Source organism: Zeugodacus cucurbitae, chromosome 5 (assembly GCF_028554725.1).
Source record: "Zeugodacus cucurbitae isolate PBARC_wt_2022May chromosome 5, idZeuCucr1.2, whole genome shotgun sequence".
Lineage (NCBI taxonomy): Eukaryota > Metazoa > Arthropoda > Insecta > Diptera > Tephritidae > Zeugodacus > Zeugodacus cucurbitae.
The window spans coordinates 5946484-5962567 of NC_071670.1; the positions used below are offsets into that span (position 1 = coordinate 5946484).

General features: G+C 31.7%; 1 long non-coding RNA gene across 1 annotated transcript in view; it reads left to right on the forward strand.

Annotated features, from left to right (window-relative positions):
- The window catches only part of LOC128921871 (uncharacterized), a 125887-nt gene extending 112007 nt beyond the window's left edge, over nt 1–13880 (forward strand). Inside the window, exon 5 of the long non-coding RNA XR_008471188.1 lies at nt 13310–13880. This is a non-coding gene — a long non-coding RNA (uncharacterized LOC128921871). The remainder of the gene's footprint in view (nt 1–13309) is intronic.
- Nucleotides 13881–16084: the final 2204 nt, after the last annotated feature.

Sequence of the window (16084 nt, forward strand, 5' to 3'; positions counted from 1 at the left end):
TGAGCGATGTCCTTCGTTGACACCGCAAGGAAATGGAGCGGCAACTAGGATAATAGCCAGTACCCCTTTTCATTGTTTGATTCATGGTTGAAATCATTGTGTGACAGCTTTTCGGCTTTTGTTTTGCTTTCGGATGATTTAAAATTTTGTGTGGGGTCATCCTATTGTCCGCCAGAATGTATTAGAAATTTGGACAAGATTCATTCTATTGTTAATAACTATCTTGGCGAACAAGCTTGCTAACTAACGGTTCCCGTGAGAACTATGTGCATGGCTGTGCTCCGTGAATTTTTGAAGATCATGTGATTGTTTGCGTCCGGTGTGTTGTTAAAGGACATCCAACTGGTTCGACCGCATTTTTTGGTTTCTTATAGATCGCTGGAAGCTGTGATCAGCTTGGATGCTATTGTCTTTATAATAAGCTTTCTAATTTGATTAAAATTTAACAGCTGGCGGACTTGTTTTGCATTGTTTTCTGTCTCCTCGAGCGGATAGCATCGTTTTGTCTCCACCGAAGGATTATCATGTTTCATTTAAACCAATGTGAACTCTGTGAGTCTTTTGTCCAATGCGGCATATTTCTTTATGCCGCATGTGAAAGTTCGATGAGAACCTTGTGTGCTTCAAGACAAGAATGGGGCACTCCCATTTTTAGAACCATTGTTCAAGTCTGCAGGGTTTGGTCCGTATATTTGGAGATGCAACGTTATGAATATTCCATTTCTCGAGCTGTCGCTGAACAGCAATATTTGAAGACTTCATGGAACCCTAATAATAGTTGTAAGAAATGTAAATGTTTCCGTAATAGATCACTACTTTCTCGAGTTCAACCTAGCTTAACTAATATCATTGCATCTAAAATACAGTATATAGGCATCTCAATCCTCTTCACTTCTCTCAAAATCATTTATCTCTAGTTTCTTTGTATGATGAATGTTACTTGGATCCTGATTATAGAGGAGCCTTTGATGCCATTTAGTTATCTTCCATAATCTTTTACTATCTTCTTGATTCGAGCTGATTACTACATCTCATAGGCTGCAAGAATGCAGAAGTTATTGATAATTTTATTTTCATTCACTGAAGATCGATCAAGATCACTTTGCGATATATAATGTGAGCGCTCCGTTAGTTGGGATCTCGTATTAGCGATAAATGCTGTGTCTTTGTTTCTTATTGTGAGACGGTAGGTGGAAATCAAAGAATATAATGAGCTTTAAGGGTGCTAAAATTTCTGATCAGTAAAAACTACTGATCTTGCGATCTTGTTTTGGTAACCAATTCAGATCATTAAAAGATCTGACATGTTTAAGCTGCATTTATGATAGGGTAGCTCAGTATTTTTTTACCCAGAGCTTCGAGAGAAATGTCAAGTGTTATTCGATAATAAGAAAAATCGATATTCGACATACCTGATATATAATCGGTATATTTAGAAACCTGGAATTTATGAACTTAGAGCTTAGTTTGATCGAAAATAATGGTCTACAATTCGATTACAAGAAAAATCGATCTCCGATATACCAGATATAAAATCGGTATATTTAGAAACCTGAAATATATGAGCTTCGTCTAATTCGTTATGGAGTTATGAATCATTGAGTACATAGATCGCTACTTGATCATAGTCCACGCAAAATATGCTCAACTGATCATCGTGATCACTCCAAAAATCATTCGTTAACACAAAAAAAATGTATTCAAAGATGAATGAATGTACTGACCGAAGTTCAACATTACGTCATTGTAATGGAATGTACTTGTAAACAAATACATACAAGAATCCACAAATACACAGTTGAGAAAGTCAAATTATTCAATGAACTACGAGCACATGAATGGAATAAGTGGCATCGAGAATTACATGACTCTCAAGATAAGCGACAAACAAGTGAAGAAAAAATTAACAAACGAACAATATAAAAACAAATAAAAATACGAAAAAACAGATAAGGAAACAAAGAGAAGGAAAAATGTTTCTGCTATTTCGTAAGAGACAAATTTGAAGTGAGCGAGCGTAAAGCGAGAGCCCAGTTATTGAGCGCAGACGACTAGAAGGGCCCAACAATTTCCGATGTGTCATTGAAGGCAAACACAGAACGATGGCTGGCGATATGAAGGCGATAAAAAGTGGAAAATAAAATAAGATTAAAAAAATATAAAAATGGAAAATTACTTTATTGAGGGTGAAGAGATATGATAAAAGTGAAAAGCGTAAGGAGTTTTAAGTAGACAATGTTTGTGCGAGTGTGTACGTGTGTACTAGTAGATTGCAGTGGAATTCGAAGTATGCTTAAAATGTGATAAAAGTGTAGGAAGTTGCTAAGCACATGCCTCCACATATATACATATGTATTTATTAGATTACATAATGTTTTCATACACATTTAAAAGTTTTTATGTTAGAAAATTAATGCAAAAGTAATAATTTCAAAACAAATAATTTCGTAAACTGCAAATTTTATGGCTTGTAAATAAGATTTATATAATTGCGACCCACTTTAGTATCAAACAAGTAAGGAAGGGCTAAGTTCGGTTGTAACCGAACATTTTATACTCTCGCAATTTATTTATTTAACTTTATTAATATTATATAATACACAATTTTACCCACATATTCGTCATATATATGGTATAAAGTCCATTGAATGTTGGAAACCCTAATATTAGATTAGAAGCACCGAAGTCCTCATGTTCGATATATGGGGTCTTGAAAACTTATGGTCCGATTTCGGCGATTTTTCGAAATGGGCTGCCACACTATAAATGCAGTGTTTATGCAAAGTTCTGTTCCGATATCTTCACTAGTGCTTACTTTACATATTGAAAAGTTAACTATTCAGGTTGACTTCAAAGTTCCGGTATATAGGAAGTAGGCGTGGTTGTGAACCGATTTGGCCTATTTTCACAACATATCATTGGGATGTAAGGAAAATATTACAAACCAAGTTTCATTGATATTGGTCGAGTAGTTTCGGAGATATGGTTTTTGACCCATAAGTGGGCGGAGCCACATCCATTTCAACTTGTGTATACCAATTTGAGTGCAGCTCTTCTGTAATATCTTTGTAATGAAATTTAAGGTTTCTGGTGTTTTTCCTTAGTGAATTAAAGCTTTTTTAGTATTTTTAAACATAACCTTTGTATGGAAAGTGGGCGTGGTTTTTATCCGATTTTCTCCATTTTTGGGCTGTATAAGGAAGAGCCTAAAAGAAAATAGAAAGTTTGGTGGATATAGCTTTAGCAGTTTATGAGATATGTACAAAGACCTTAGTAGGGGGCGTGGCCACATCCACTTATGCCCCTTCCTAGCGCGATCCTTCATACCAAATTTTACTTCAATAGCTAAATTTATGGCTTAGTTATAGCTCTTCATATGTTTTCGGTTTTCGCCATTTTGTGGGCGTGGCAGTGGTCCGATTTTACTCATTTTCGAAAGCAACCTCCTCAGGGTGCCAAGGAATATGTGTTCCAAGTTTCATTAAGATATCTCAATTTTTACTCAAGTGATCGCTTGCACGGACAGACGGACGGACAGACATCCCGATTTCAACTCCACTCGTCATCCTGATCATTTATATATATATAACCCCATATCAACTTTGTTGCAAGAGTATAAAAAAGTCTCACAAATCTGAATTGTTTCCATATTGCTTTAGTATTTTGTAAATGGGAATTTCATGCTAGAAATACATACAGCCGTAGTACAAATGCCGTTAGAATCTGTTGTTTTTAGCTTTTGTTAGCTCGGAGATCCAAATCACGATCCTCCGGGTTCGGATCAAGCACCCTATTTAGTTACTGGAAATGTTAAAACTAAAATGCCAACAATTATTGATAGATAGTACCTCCTTAACGCCAGTCTAAAAATGGAGGAATCTATAAGTTCGGATCGAGTCTAACGCAAGTCCAGAATTGAGGCAGCGTTTAACTTGATTCGGTCTTATAGATTTATGCATTTAGAGACTTCATACTATATCAGTTCATATTATGGACGCAGCTGAGACAAGATCGTCTTATGGCGGATGAAAAACAGTGTACACCGAGTTTGTATGCAGATCATGTAGGAGTTGGTAATAGCGTGTCTAGAGAAAGTAGGCGTAAGTTCGAGAAATCAAGGCTTTTGATTCTCGAAATAAGCGATACGAAAATTGCCTCTACTAGATTACAGTGAACTTACAGTTGAAGTTAAGTTCCGGAAATCAAAACATTTTGTCTCCCGCGCTAAGCGATCCAACCCTTGCAGAGCGATTTCCGATTTCATTGAAATAACACGGGTTTGATCTGAGCTTGATTGGTCCAAAAGTTTGATTCAATTCGGTTTGGTCGAACTGTTGCTTGGTGGATGAGCTTTTATAAAATCTCGAGTTAGTTCCTAATAGTTAGAAGAAGAAGAAGAAGAAACGATAACACACTTTCTATGCGGATGTAAGGCTCTTTATAGGAAAAGAATCGCAGCTATTGGACGCGGTTTGCTTGATGATGTGGCCGAAGTCGCACATATCAAATTATGTGAACTATTTCACTTTGTCAAGACCACAGGATAGTTCAAAATGACTCAATAGTGTGAGGGATCACAGTCCTAATGGTGTCACAATGGGCCCCCCAAATGCCTAGGTGCGTCGTTTGACATCCACTTAACCTAACCTAACCTAGTTCCTTATTGAACTGCAGAATTCTATTCAACGTTCAACAAATGTGGCCCCGATGTTTTTTCCAAAATAGAACAATCTTAACATTTGGTTTCTATCAGGATCTGCAGCTAGAGTAGAGGCCTACTGTTCGTGAAAGCTCTTAAAGGCTACAGAACACGGACTAAGTAGCTGAGTGAATTGTCACTCCAAGCTCAATAATATGAACTACCATACTTTTGATGATTGATGGTGACGACGTCAGCAACCACTCCTTTTACTCATTTTGAAGGCACCGGCTTTATTGATAGTGTTCCAAGATGTTTCAAGACTTAGTATGCGCAATGGGTTCGGATTCGACACTGGCGCCCCAGTAATGATCTCCGTCCGAACAGTTTCCAAGACTATAACTGAAATGCACATGCTTTTCCGCGGGCGCGTACAAAACTCCCCTTCCCCCACAATCGCAAACTAAATTGAAAAAACACTCAAAACTCCACAAAAGGCACCAATTAGCGCATATCAGTAAAACTGATATATGGCAAAAACGGAACATTGTTGTTGTTGTTGCTGTTCGTCTAAAATTTGCAAAAAATCATATCTAAGCAGTAAAAAAGTAACGAAATAAAATTGCTTGCAAAGTTTTGCTGTTTAGGCGGCGGATGAAGTTAGCTGCGGCGTGTGCGGAACGCTGACGATCGCCAACAGAGAACTTAGAAAAGTTCTCTGCGCCAACAAAACGACCGCGACGGCAGCGGTCGCGGCAGCGGCAAGCAAGCAACACGCGCAGCGCACACAAACGCACAAACAAACAAAATGCAAGCGAATGACTGTACAAACGCCGAAACATACATATTTATGTACTGTGAGTATATATGTATATACATAAATACATATATGTATGTTTAAGCAGGCACTTGAGTCGCGAGCAAAGTATCGCACAGATACGTCAAGGCGATTTAGAAAAAAAACATATATCGTATGGCAAAAATTAACGAATTTGGAAGTAACATAAAGAAGTAGCGTATAAAAGGCACGGCGGCAGCTGAACAAAGGCGGTGGAGTTAATAAAAAATTACTAAATATATGCATGTGTGTGTATTATGCCAGTCAGCATGGCATAGCGCACATTTACAGGCGCTAAAGAAATTTCCAATTGCAAAATTATGAATGAATGAAAGTTTTGCGATTTACATCATCGGCTTTGCCGCTGAGCGCTCTTTTGTTTGGTTTTGGACTAAATTTACAAAATTGTTAAAATTGAAAATATTAAAATTATTTTTTTATGAAAAATTAAAATTTTAAAATTAAATAAAAAATATAAATAAAATTTAATTAAATTTAAAATTAAAATTGTTTTTAAATCTAAAAATTTTACAACTTTTTTGATATAAATTTTTTTTTTAAATCAAAAACATTTAATTTCTTTTTCACATGAAAATTGTTTGAAAATTAAAAATTTTACAACTATGTGTTTTGATATGAAATTTTTTTAAAATTAAAAATATTGAAATCATTTTTTTTCATATTAATTTTTTTTTTTAAATTTTAATATTGAAAATTAACAATAATAAAATTATTTTATCTTTCATTGGAAATTGATTTTAAAAAATTTTGTAAATTAATTTTTTTCTTCATATGAAACTTTTTTTTCTAATAAAAAAGTAAAATGTTTTTAAAAAACTAAAAACTGTATTAAAAATTTTTTCTTCATACATAATAAAATTAAAAATTATGTATTCAGTGTGGTATGGTCGTTGGCATATGAATTTCCTAGAATTCGTTATATGAGTAAACTACGCTTTTACGTAAGGGAGATTGGGACTATAGCCGGAGTAAAATTTCACAGTTTTCATCCGGAGGCAAATTTGCACAGTCTCTTCATCACAGCCATCAGCTATTCAACAGTTAAGCTCTTATTTCGCTATTTCGCATTTGAAATATGTATCAATTCTTTTTCTTCAAATTTAAAATGTTTTTTTTTTTAATTTTGTGAATTAAGAATTTAACATTTTTTTTTCATATCTATTAAAAATTTTCAAAATTAAAAATTATTTCTATTTCAAACAAAATAGTAATTTTTTTTTTCATTACAAAAGGAGAGTTTTTGAAAAATTTTGCAAATTAAAAAAAAATTAAATTTTTTTCTTCATATGAAAACCTTTTTGAAAATTATAATTTTTTTTTCAATACAAAAGGAAAATTTTTGAAAAATTTTGCAAAGAAAAAATATTAAATTTTATTTCTAAGTATGAAATTTTTTTGAAAATTAAAATTTTGAATTAAGAATTATCAATTACTTTTTTCTTCAAATGTAAAATGTTTTTAAAAACTTGGCAAATAAAATTTTTCACTTACAAAAATAAAAAATATTTTACTTACTTTTTTGGAAATTAAAAATTATAAATTTTTTTCATTACAAGAGGAAAATTTTTGAAAAATTTTGCGAAGAAAAAATACTAAAATTTATTTCTTAGTAGGAAAGTTTTTGGGAAATTAAAATTTCAATTAAGTTTTTTCATTAAGTTTTTTCTTCAAATCTAAAATGTTTTTAAAAAATTTTGCAAATTAAAAATTTAAAAAAATTTTTTTCATATGATATAGTTTTGTTGCATTTCTTTTAAAATGGAAAATGTTTTTAAAAAATTTTGCAAATTAAATTTTACACTTAAAAAAAATTTTTGAAAATAAAAAATATTTTACTTACTTTTTTGAAAATTAAAAATTATAATTTTTTTTATTACAAAGCGAAAATTTTTGAAAAATTTTGCGAAGAAAAAACACTAAAATTTATTTCTTAGTAGGAAAGTTTTTGGAAAATTAAAATTTCAATTAAGAATTTTCATTAAGTTTTTTCTTCAAATCTAAAATGTTTTTAAAAAATTTTGCAAATTAAATTTTTCACTTAAAAAAAAATTTTTGAAAATAAAAAATATTTTACTTACTTTTTTGAAAATTAAAAATTATAATTTTTTTTATTACAATGCGAAAATTTTTGAAAAATTTTGCGAAGAAAAAATACTAAAATTTATTTCTTAGTAGGATTTTTTTTGGAAAAGAAAAATTATAATTTTTTAAATTTTCTAAAAAATATTTATTTAAAAAAAAAATTTGCAAATTATAAATTTTAGAATTTTCTTCTTCATACGAAAAATTATTGAAAGTTTATATTATTTTCTTTTCAGTGGAAAAGGCTTTAAAAATTTTGACAAACTAAAAATATTAAAATTTATTTTTTTTATAAAATATTTAAAAAAAAACTGCAAATTAAAAATTAAATTTTTTTTGAAAATCATAATTAATTCACCCTCAATTGGAAAATATTTTTAAAAAATTTTACTGATTAAAAATATTAAAATATATTTCCATATATGAACATTTTTTTGAAATTTTAATTTTTTAAAATTTTCAATTATTTCTTTCTTCGCAATCAAAAAATTTTCGATGGCAAAATTATTTCTGCATTATTTTTGACAAATTTTAAAAAATTTAGTATATTAATTTTGATAAAAATTCGCACTAAATGCGCAACGCCATGTGCTTTTTCGCCAGCTCTACTTAGTAAAACAACCTTCAGTCGTGTGCGCTGCGAAATAAATTTTTACTACATACATACCTAACTACATATTATTTGCAAAAATTACCATGTGTGTGGCTCATAGCAGCTACACTTCTATGCTTTTTTACTAAATGCTGCGTATACATATATTTTTCTTCATTTTTCGCTAATTTCTGTTGTATATAGTATATAGTATATATTATTTATTTTTTCTTTTTCTTTATTTTTTTGTCAATTTGCGCTATTACTTTTGCCATTTTTTGTTGCCAAGCGTGGTGTGGTGTATATGCGTTGGCAAAAACGCTTACGCGTTCGTCTATATGCATACGTATATACATATATGTATATATGTATATAATTTTGTGCAAAAGATTTTTTATAAGTATTTTATTATATGTGTTTTATTCTAATTTCTGCTCGTAATTTTTCTTTTTTTTTCCTTTTTTGCTTTTGCATTTGCAAAAATAAAGCTTAGTCAGCAGCATTAGCGCGAGCGCCACTCGTCAAAGTGCTTTGAAAGAGCATTTTCTTTGTGCGCAGATCACTTAATGCATGCTCAGTAATGTGTAGGCGCCGAAAGAGCGCGTAAAATCTCTCATTCGTAAAAATATTAAATTTGCTGCAATTAACTCTGCTACAATTCAGCGGCGCGCTCTACTAAATATGAGTGGACTCTCTTAGTGAACGCCCCTCCACATTTAACGCTGTCAGCAGCACTCGCTGCAGTCTTCAGCATTTTTCAGCGCCCCTATTAAATTACTGCACCTTCCCCAGCTTTTGCGCCCCTCCAAGTATTGCTAATTCAGCGCCCACACAACGCTCTCTTACCTTCCACTTGCTATTATACAACTCCCACACCCATTTGGGGTCGCTCTTGCTGCCGCTATTTTTTCTATGTTTAGCGCGCACTCTCTTCTAGACACCAAAAGCAATTAGTCGCGTTCCAAACCTTTAAGTTAGTCCCTACATTTCTTTGTCTAGCATTTTCTTTGTTGAAATCTTTGTTAAAATTATTACGAGCATAAAAGCGCTTGTGCGCTCACTATCTCTGTAGTAACTGAGTATTCAACATTTCATTATATATATTTAACACCGCTCACGCTACAATCTAGCTCATTCTACAATTTAGCCTTACCATAATTTCAGCCACAACATTTTCTGTTAGCAAACTTTTTCTTCACATTGCTTTCCCCTCTCCATCTATGCCCTAAAACCGGCTGGATACAGTGTGCTTTTTCTAACTCGCTTGCTCGTTACAAACAGTTTCCCCAACTGCAGCTTTCTACTCGCTATTATTTCCATTGCGCTCTCAAAAATACCGTACAAAATGCTTCATTTCTCGCTCTTCATTTTAGACTCTTAAATATTTTACGTGTTCTTACAGTCAGTTTTCAAACTGTATACTGTCTATTTAACTCTATTTGCTTCGTGTTGCTATATTTCAGCTATACGAAAAGCTCCTACATATGACTTAAATTGCCTTCTCCGCTTTTCGTACTATGCTTTCTTCACCGCAATTATAAACCGATTTCTTTCATCGCCTCAAGAGTTTATTAACACTTTTATGAAGTTCAAAAATCGCAACACACATTTTTTTGAAAGCTTTTCGGACGCGCACGCCATTGAAAGCATAAATTTAATAACCTAAATGCTGTTCGCTGCTGGCTACTAAACCTATACATTCATAAAGAAAAAATACAAAAAAAGCATACATATAAACTTTAAGTATCTCTATTAGTATGCATGTAGCTTTAAAAGCTCCCAACACTGCCTTTGTTTGCCAGCCATCGTAGCAGCAACAGGCATAGCAGTCACAGCCGCGTATTAGTCTGCTCTCCATTAACTGTCCCACTCAGTGATTTCTGCAAAAGCTGCCACATACTGACAAGTTTGCGCGCTCTAAAAGCTTTTGCGTCTACTTGTAATCTCTCAATGTACAAATATATATAAAAGCATGCTCATCAAACCAACCTACACATATGTATGCCTATGGCTAGCTACTCAACCGCCATTTTGCAGCTTTTTTCAGCGCGATCACACTTCATCTTCCAAAAAAAGCTCAACATACACCACACAGCAATCAACAAAATGGTGAGCGCAGAGCTTTTGCTAATATAAAAGTTTATATGTGTTGGTGTAATTGTGCTTTTAGGCACATTTTTTCAACATGCTCCATCTCTCACTCTACCGCTCTCTTTATTTACACATCATGATCGCTCACCCACACTTTGCTGTGCAAGCTTTTTTTGAACACAAAAAAATGTATGTGTGTGTGTTGAGTAACTCACTTGCAGCCGCTCTCTTTTTCTCTCTCTCTCACTATCACCACCCACACTTCTAAGCTTCTGAGCAGCTGCAATTGTGTGCGTGCGCGCTTTTGGTCGCCCACAAGCGCAGTTATTTTGTTTTGAATGTATTTGTGCGCTCTCTGCGCTCAAGTTATGCCAAATATCTCGCGGGTAGTGTTCTCATTTCGGCCATTCATTCATATTTTATTTTGTGTCTGTATTGTTGCTCCATTCAAAAATTGTCTATTACTAATTTGCTTTGTCCATTCGCTTGCTTGTGTGTTTGTTGTTATTGCTATTTGTTTGAAATAGCTGATTCTTTGGTTTTGCATAGCAGATCGCTGCGCATATTTGCTGTCTTCTTTCCACCAACTATGGTGGCGATTTTGCAAAAACAAAAATGCGGCAAGTGCCGCCATAATAATAAATAGAAACATACATACATGTGTATATACAAATTTGTAGACAAATGAGAATTTTGCAAAGAAAGCAAAATATTGAATTTTTGTTTTAAAATAATATTTTAGTTTTTTAAATTTTATCTAATAATCTTTTTTTAATTTCATTTTAAAATATGTTTTTTTTTATTTAGTTTAATTTTTGTTGGAAAATTTTTTAGTTTTTTTTTTATTTATTTTAATATACATTTTTTTCTTTTTTAATTCTTAAACTTTTTGTTTTTTTTCTGTCAAAATTAAGAAGAAAAAATAGTTATCAGTAAAATACTCTTTTACTATGATCAAATTTTGCATTTTTTTTTTAAATATTTTTTAGACCTTCTTCTTCTATTTAATGAAAAAAATCTTAAATTTCTAAAACTAAATAAATTAAAAGAATTTTTAAGTTTTTTATATTTATTGTTTTCAACATTTATTTTTTTTTTATTTTTTTTTTTTTATTTTTTTTATATAATTTTTTTTCAAAATTTTTTAACAAAAATAGTTACAAATTATTTTACTTTGACGAAATTTTGCTTTTGTTAATTTTAAAGATTTAAACTCTCAAATTTTCCGAATTTTTAACAAAAATAGTTACTAATTATTTTACTTGACGAAATTTTGCATTTTTCAATTTTAAAGATTTAAACTCTCAAATTTTCCGAATTTTTGAACAAAAATAGTTTCCAATAAAAAGCTCTTTTATTTTGACGAAATTTTGCAATTTAATTTTAAAATACAGCAGAACTTCTATAGTTCGAACGTCTATAACTCGAACCCTTGAATTGTCAATAGAAATTACATTTCATACAAATAACTCTGAAGGCTCTCTAACTCGAAGGTGTTTTTGTGGATTATAGTGATTCAAATTAGGTAAGTTCAACTCTAGGCATTTATTTTTTCAATTAAATATATTTAAGATTTTAATAATTATTGTTAGAGTTAAGGGGTTATATACAGTTAGGAGGTCGAAAAAAGGCATTTTTCAAGAAATTTTTCTAAGCAAACTATGTATTTGGTTTATTGATTTGAAACTTGGTAGGTATATTATGACAACCTTAAACTATATTCACATATTTTTTATTGCCAAAAATAATTATCGGGAACGTTGATATTGCCAATTTTGCAGAGGTCCGCAAAAAAAAGGCCTCTTGCGGTGAGCACGATATCTCTGGACTGGATCATCTAAAATGCAAAAACCAAATAAATTTCATTAATATAATAAATAATCTAGGGATTGATCGAAGGAATTAGCAAAAAAAAATGTTTGACAAAATGGCGGCTACTCAAAGCAAAAGATTCGATTTTCGACCAAAATTCGGGTCTTTAATTATGTTCATAAAAATAAGAAATTTTCATCGGATGGGGAAATCCTTCGATCAATTACTAAAAAATATAATTAAGAAGCTTGTGTAAAAATTTGAAACCGATCGGTTCAGCCGTTTCTGAGAAATCTTGCTCACCGACTTTGAAAATACCGTTTCGTGAAAAACGAGTTTAAAGTTTTGAAAGCACTTTACATGTAGTCGGCGCGCCTTCACTAATGTGTCTATAACTTCGAAAATATTCGTCGACTTGATTTGATTTGTGTGGATATACACATATATATGTATGTATTAAGAAAACGCAAAAAAAAATAAATTTTTTGAAAATCATAACTGTATAAATCCCTTAAAACAAAGCAAAAAAAATATTGAAAACAACATAATTAATCTTTATTTATAATATCAAATATTTTTTATTTATAAAATATATATATTTTTTTATTATAATCTTTTTTCAGATATTTTTTTTTTATTTTTTGTAATTACTTAAAATTTTTATATAATTTCTGAAATTTTTAACTAAAATAGTTACCAATTCAATGGTATTTTCCTTTGACCAAAGCTTCCACTTATCATTGTTTTACCCACTCGACCAGCGTTGCTACACTTCTATTGATTGTAGTTATTTTTATAAAAAAACTGTTCGTTCACATATCATTAAACTCTCCGATAGTCCGAGGTTGGCTCGCGTGCATTTTGCTTTTCAAACAACAAACAACAAACAACTACAAAAAGCAGTTAGAGAAATACTCAAATCAGTCTTGAAATTTGATGTTGATGATCCGTCATTGATTGTTCTGATGATCCTTTTCCCATCCGTATTTTACCGTATTTCAAGCGACAAATTGTTGATCACAGCGGTCTTTAGGCTCTTGCGTCATATTCTCTCTGATAGCTTCAGTTAGTTAGCTCTTTCGAGCGTCTTGTTGCAACCTTTAATAATTTTTTTGACTTAAAAATATTTTATTGTAATTTATAAATAAGTCTTAAATTATATAATATGTATATTCCGAAGTATTCTTAACGAGAAATTAATGTTAATTTTAACTTTTTTTCGTTTTACATTCAGAAAACTCAGATGAAACTGCTATGAAGATATTCAAGAATGACAACTAATCAACAATAATGGCTGGGACCGACATGCTCACACCGAATGCTCCATTTTCTGACATATGGAAAAGCGAACAAATCTTTGGGATTGAACGGTTAAGAAATGGAGGAATAATCAAAAGAAGCTTAATACTAGTTACTAAGTCTGAAGAGGATTACTCTTTTTTACTGCGATTTTGGATGATGCAATTATAAAACCAAAACACCAAATATATATGTAAATCGTTAGTTATCTTAGATTTGTTAAGATCAACAAAATGTTATTATATTTTTCGACACTGTATATAAACACAATTTTAAGTTAAAATGCGCACAAACCACGGCTTCTCCTGAATAGACAGATGACGACTAATTAGACTAAGATTAAAAATACAATTAAAAAAAACAAAGAGTAAAGTAATGAAAATGATTAAAAAGTAAAACAAAAAAATAATAAATATTGAAATTTGCAAAAAAAAATCTGAAAAAAATCACAAAAATGTACTAAAAATTAAGTTGAAATTGTAGAAGGAAACATTGTTATGATTTCTACCAATATTTTGATTTTTCATTAATTTTATTGTCTTTATTACAATTACATAGATATTTAAATAAACAAATAAAAATTATAAAAAACAAGTAAGGAAGGGCTAAGTTCGGGTGTCACCGAACATTTTATACTCTCACAATTTATTTATTTAAATTTATTAATATAACAAACTAATATTAAGTATATGGTAGATAGATGAAGTTATGACCCGATTTCACTCATTGTTGGCACGGAGACATATTATTAGAAAAAAACATATTCCCTCAAAATTTCTTCAAAATATCTGAGAGACTTAACTATAATTTCGGTAAAAAATTTGTTAGAAGTACTGAGGTCCTCATATTCGATATATAGGGTCTTGAAAACTTATGGACCGATTTTGACGATTTTTAGAAGGGCGATACCACTCTTTAAATACAGTATTTTTGCAAAGTTCTGTGCCGATATCTTCACTAGTACTAACTTTATATATTGTAAACTAAACGATTCAGACCGACTTCAGAGTTCTGGTATATGGGAAGTAGTCGTGGTTGTGAACCGATTTGGACTATTTTCACAACATATCATTGGGAAGCTAGGAAGATATTTTGAACCGAATTTCATTGAAATTGGTCGAGTAGTTTCGGAGAGTTTTTGTCCCATAAGTGGGCGGAACCACACCCATTTAAAATTTTGTATACCATTTTGAGTGCAGCACCATCAAAAAATGCTGTTAATAGTTATTCGGTGCAATAAGACAACCATTGAGGGCCTCACATGTTCAATAAAACAACACTTTTTATAAAATATTTTACTTTTAACGTTTCTGGTTCATATACGCAATATTCTGTTGTCTGAGCGGATTTTTTTGTTTGCCACACCATTAGTATTCGTGTATATTTCATTTTTACTTTCCCCTTTTCTTCTATACATGTACAAACGCTGCTTGATGCACCGAAAAGTGTTCTACACCGGTTTTGCCATTTCGCCATTTCTTTAAATATTTCATAAAACTTCATATGCCTATATAGTGTAGAAACACGTCCAGTTACCAGATTTGCATGTTAGAACTCGAAATTATCACGTTTTAGCCATTTTTTCGCAGAAAACTTGCGATTTGCAACACTTTTTTAATTTTAAAAAATATTACGTAATTTAAAATTTTAACATTTTTCAATACGTTTGTAGCGCATGCGATTCTGCGAAATTCAAAATTTACAGCTTGAAAATCGGCCCACTGGTTCAAAAGTTATTCGCGTTTTTGTGTTTCGCAGCTACCTACTGCCTGCTCCTGGTCGCCTAGTAGAAATCCCAAATTTGCGCTTCAAATTGAAATGCATTTTTCCGCAGCCGACGTCGGCAGCGCCGGACAGCAGCGAAACAAAAATGCTTATAACTTTTGAACCAGGGGTCGGATTTGAGTGATCTAAGTTTTGAATTTTGCAGAATCGCATGGCCTACAATCTTAGCTAAGAATACTCCGTGTTGGAATTATCAGCGAATTTGTAGAATTAAAAATGTGCGTGGAATCGCATATATTCATGAAAAATACACACAAAATGCATTCGTTTTCATAAATATGTTTCAGAAAATGGTGTTAATAGTTAGTCAACGTCATTAGCCATCCATTGAGTACCTCACATGTTTAATAAAACAATATTTTTTATATAATATTTTACTTTTGATGTTTGCACTAATTTGCATAATTTATTGCACAATTTATTGATTTAAGCTGTTTTATATTGATTGTTTTGGTTTGCTACACAATAATTACCCATTTTTATTGTATTTTACTCTTCCCTTTTCTTCTCTGCATCTTCAAACGCTGGTTTCTGCACCGAAATGTGTACGACTTTGGTGTTGCCATATCTTCTTCTTTTGAAAAATTTCAGAGAACTTTATATGCTCATTTAAGGTAAAAAATCATCTAGTTTCTATATTTGCAAGTTAGAACTCGAAATTCCGATGTTTTAGCGACTTTTTGCTGAAAATTTGCGATTTGCAAGACATTTTTATTTATCTAAATTCGCTGGTTATTCCAAGAATAAATCTTATTACAACAGATTGTAGAGCATCCGATTCTGCAAATTTTGGCATTTTTAGTTTTTGGCCACGACCACTGGTTCAAAAGTTATAAGCGTTTTTGTGTTCGGCAGCTACCTACTGCCTGCTCCTGGTCGCCTAGTAGAAATCCCAGTTTTTGGCATCAAGTTGAAATGCATTTTT